Below are 5,302 nucleotides of genomic sequence, written 5' to 3'. Positions count from 1 at the left end.
TCTAAGGAAATGAACAGACACTTCACAGAAGAAGACCTAGAAGCAATCAACAAACATATGGAAAAATATTCAACATCTCTAGTAATAAGAGAAATCCAAATCAAAACCACCCTAAGATTCCATCTCACCCCAATTAGAATGGCGATTATCAAGAATACAAGCAACAACAGGTGTTGGCGAGGATGTGGGGAGAAAGGTACACCATACATTGCTGGTGGGGCTGCAAATTAGTACAGTCACTCTGGAAAGCAGTGTGGAGGCTCCTTAGAAAACTTGGAATGGAACCACCATTTGATCCAGCTATCCCACTCCTTGGCCTATACCCAAAGGACTTAAAATCAGCATATTACAGAGATACAGCTACATCACTGTTCGTAGCTGCTCAGTTCACAATGGCCAGATTGTGGAGCCAACCTAGATGTCCTTCAATTGATGAATGGATAAAGAAACTGTGATATATATATACCATGGAATATTACTCAGCCATAAAGAATTATAAAGTTATGGCATTTGCAGGCAAATGGATGAAATTGGAGAATATCATGCTAAGTGAGATAAGTCAATCTCAAAAAACCAAAGGATGAATGATATCGCTAATAAGTGGATGATGACACATAATGGGGGGTGGGAGGAGTTATTGTTAGGGTTAGATTTATGGTTAGAGAGGGGCACTAGAATGGAGAAAGGAAGGACTCTATAGAGGGAAAAGAGGGGTGGGAGGGTGTGGTGGAAGGGAAAAATAACAGAATGAATCAAATAACATTACCCTATGTAAGTTTATGATTACACAAATGGTATGTCTTTACGCCTTGTACAAACAGAGAAACAACATGTATCCCATTTGTTTACAATTAAAAAAAATGTGATTCATGAAGCAAAGAATGAGATAAGAGAGCAAATGCAGGCAATGAATGATAATACCAGTAAAGAGCAACTGCAGGAAGCAAAAGATCATTTCAACAAAGAGATAGATTGCCAAAAAATAAATAAATAAATAAATAAATAAATAAATAAATGGAAATCTTTGAAATGGAGAAAACAATAATACAAATAAAAAACTCAATGGAAAGCATCACCAAAAGTCTAGGACACTTGGAAGACAGAACCTCAGACATTGAAGGCAAAATATTTACTCTTAAAACAAAGTGGGCCAAACAGAGAAGATGGTAATAAATCATGAACAGAATCTACAAGAACTATGGGACATCATGAAAAGCCAAATTTAAGAATTATTGGGATTGAGGAAGGCACAGAGATACAAACCAAAGGAATGAACAACCTATTCAATGAAATAATATCAGAAAATTTTCCAAACCTGACGAATGGAAAATCAAATACAAGAACACCAAATGCACAAAATCACAAGAGGTCCACACCAAGGCATATTATAATGAAAATGCCTAACATTCAAAATAAAGATAGAATTTTGAAGGCCATGAGAGATAAGCATCAGATTACATATATGGGGAGACCCATATGGATAGCAGTTGACTTCTCAACCCAGACTGTAAAAGCTAGGAGGACCTGGAACAACGTACTTCAAACTCTGAAAGAACATGGTTGCCAACAAAGAATCCTATACCCAGCAAAACTAAACTTCAGTTTTGAAGATGAAATAAAATCCTTCCATGATAAACAAAAGTTAAAAGAATTTACAAATAGAAAGCCTGCACTACAGAATGTTCTCAACAAAATATTCCATGAGGAGGAAATGAAAAACAACAATGGAGGTCAGCAAAGGGAGGAACTACCCTAGAGAAAAACCACTCAAAGAAGAAGCCACGCCAACTTAAAAACCAAAAACTAAGCCCAAATGACTGGGAATACAAATCATATCTCAAAAATAACCCTGAATGTTAATGGCCTAAACTCATCAATCAGAAGACATAGACTGGCAGAATGTATTAAAAAGAAAAACAACAATATGCTGCCTGCAACAGACTCATCTCATAGAAAAAGACATCCACATACTAAAGGTGAAAGGATGGGAAAAAAACTACTATGCACATGGACTCAGTAAAAAAACAGGGGTTTCCAACTTTATATCAGATAGAGTGGACTTCAAGCCAAAGTTAATCAGAAGGGATAAAGAAGGATATTTCATACTGCTTAAGGGAACCATAAATCAGGAAGACATAATGATAGTAAATATTTATGCCCCAAACAATGGTGCATCCCTGTACATCAAACAAACCCTTCTCAATTTCATGAATCAAATAGACCACAACACAATAATTCTTGGTGACTTTAACACACTGCAGTCACCACTAGATAGATCTTCCAAACAAAAACCAAAAAATGAAACCATAGAACTCAATAACACAATCAATAACCTAGACTTAATAGACATATATAGAATATCCCATCCATCAACCAGTGAATTCACTTTCTTCTCAGCAGCACATGGAACCTTCTCAAAAATAGACCATATATTATGCCACAAAGAAGCCCTTAGGAAATGCAAAAAATAGAGATATTGCCTTGTGTTCTATCAGATCATAATGGACTGAGAGTAGAAATCAATGACAGAATAAAAAACAAATTATTCCAACACCTGGAGACTAAATAATATACTATTGAATGAAACATGGATAACAGAAAACATCAGGGAGGAGATAAAAAAAATCTTAGAGGTCAATGAGAATGACGATACAACATATCAAATCTCTGGGACACTATGAAAGCGGTATTAAGAGGAAAATTCATTGCATGGAGCGCATTCCAGAAAAGAATGAAAAGACAACAACTAAATGACCTAATATTACAACTCAAAGACCTAGAAAAAGGCTGGTCAAGGCCTGCCCTAGGGCGCTGTAACTGCCAGTGCCGCTGTCATGGCGTCAGAGGCGCTGGCTGAGGAGAGCTGGCCGCAATCTCTATAGAAAGAGGGGCCCGAGAGCCTGCTGCTTGCTAGAACATGGGGTGGCGGCCGGGCCAGCGCCGGGAACAAGTTCTCCCCCGGAAGGACTGCAGGAGACCAGGCTTGCAGCTGGGGATGGTCCTGGAGTATGGGCGGCGGGAATGGGACAGGGGCGGTGCCTGCCAGAAGGCCCTCAGACTCAGTTTCTCCCACGGACTCTCCTCAGACTCCTGGACTCTGCAGCTCCTTACCGGGCTTGGACTTAAAGGAGAGCGTTTTGGAGAGTCCTACTGCCGCTAGGGCGCCTCTGAGATGGCAGCACAAGGTGACCGCCTCCCCCGAGACAACCGAGGCCGGAGCGGGCCATGGTTCAGGTCTGGCCGGAGACTCGGGGACCCTCCCGGATCCTGCCAGCACCTGCAAAACAGAGCTGTGGGCCGCCGGCTCCAAGGAACCCCACAGCACTGGTGGCCTCAGCAGCAGTTGCAGCGACCCGAGCCTTCCTGGGGAATCGCCGAGCCTGGACTCCCTAGAGTCGTTCTCTAACCTGCACTCTTTCCCAGTAGCTCTGAGTTCAATAGTGAAGAGGGAGCCGAGAACAGGGTCCCTGAGGAGGAGGAGGGCGCGGCGTTGTTGCCTGGGGCTGCCCCTCTGTGCAGAGAGGAGGAGGACACCGCTCAGGTGTTGGCAGCCTCCAAGGAACGCTTCCCGGGACAATCTGTATCACATCAAGTGGATCCAGTGGAAGGAAGAGTTCACACCCATCATCACCCAGAATGAGAATGGACCCTGCCCATTGCTGGCCATCCTCAGTGTTTTGCTTCTGGCCTGGAAGGTGAAACTTCCACCAATGATGGAAATCATAACTGCTGAACAACTGATGGAATATTTAGGAGATTACATGCTCGATGGAAAGCCAAAAGAAATTTCAGAAATTCAACGTTTAAATTATGAACAGAATATGAGTGATGCTATGGCGATTTTGCACAAACTTCAGACAGGCCTGGATGTAAATGTAAGATTCACTGGTGTTTGAGTGTTTGAATATACACCAGAATGCATAGTGTTTGATCTTCTTGATATTCCTTTGTATCATGTGTGGTTAGTGGACTCTCAGATTGATGACATTGTAAAAGCTGTTGGTAACTGCAGCTACAACCAACTAGTGGAGAAGATCATCTCTTGTAAGCAATCAGACAATAGTGAGCTGGTTAGTGAAGGCTTTGTAGCTGAGCAGTTTCTAAATAATACAGCCACTCAACTGACATACCATGGATTATGTGAACTAACTTCAACTGTTCAGGAAGGAGAACTTTGTGTGTTCTTTCGGAAAAATCATTTTAGCACCATGACCTAATACAAGGGTCAATTGTATTTGTTGGTAACAGACCAGGGGTTTCTTACTGAAGAAAAAGTTGTTTGGGAAAGCCTGCACAATGTAGATGGTGATGGAAATTTCTGTGACTCCAAATTTCATCTGCGGCCTCCTTCAGATCCTGAAACTGTATATAAAGGACAACAAGATCAAATAGATCAGGATTATCTTATGGCTTTATCACTACAACAATAACAGCAGAGTCAAGAGATCAACTGGGAACAAATCCCAGAAGGAATCAGTGATTTGGAACTAGCAAAGAAACTTCAAGAGGAAGAGGATAGACGGGCTTCTCAATGCTATCAGGAACAGGAACAAGCAGCAGCAGCTGCTGCTGCTACTGCTGCTTCTACACAGACCCAGCAGGGCCAGCCAGCACAAACCTCTCCATCAAGTGGAAGACAATCTGGGAACAGTGAACGGAAATGAAAGGAACCTCGAGAAAAAGATAAAGAAAAGGAAAAGGAAAAGAATAGCTATGTCATTTTGTAACAAGTACTAAATTCTCCTGGAATTACCTGTATGTGTTGAGAAACAAAACCACAGGAGGAAAGGAAGAAAACCTGATAAATACCCTCTGTGCCTGATTTCCCGATGGATTTTGTTCATGTTTTTCAGGGGAAAGGTCGTTAATTTGTTACAATCAAACTTCTTCAAGTCATACAATATACTCTTTATGAGCTGGAGTTTCATGTTACAAGTTGGAAATGCTGTGTTGTCATTCATGAAGAATACTGCACTTGTAGACAAATAAGCAAATCACAGCGAATTTTGTGTCATAGTGACATTCATAACTTATATCAGTTAGTAAGCAATTTTATCTTCTAATGATGAATGGAGGTATTTGATTTAGTCTGATTCCTTCCTGAAATCTAAGTATTAGCACAATAGTTTCTGAAATTTTTGCAACATTAAATTATGATCTAATCCATGAAAAACCAGGGGTTTAATATGGGATTTAAAAAGAAAAAAGTACAAAAAATAACAGAAATAAATGATCCTTAATTGTATATTGGACTAGTTCAGTCCTTGAACAGCTTTACCTTTCTTTAGTAATGTACATTTTA

General features: G+C 40.6%; 1 pseudogene; it reads left to right on the top strand.

The window, feature by feature from the left end:
* Positions 1–2,824: 2,824 nt before the first annotated feature.
* On the top strand, positions 2,825–4,727 carry LOC124975833 (ubiquitin carboxyl-terminal hydrolase MINDY-2-like; annotated as a pseudogene).
* Positions 4,728–5,302: the final 575 nt, after the last annotated feature.

This window comes from Sciurus carolinensis, unplaced genomic scaffold (assembly GCF_902686445.1).
Source record: "Sciurus carolinensis unplaced genomic scaffold, mSciCar1.2, whole genome shotgun sequence".
Classification (NCBI taxonomy): Eukaryota; Metazoa; Chordata; class Mammalia; order Rodentia; family Sciuridae; genus Sciurus; species Sciurus carolinensis.
The sequence above is the reverse complement of the archived record's forward strand: the minus strand, read 5'-3'. Positions and strand labels throughout refer to the sequence as shown.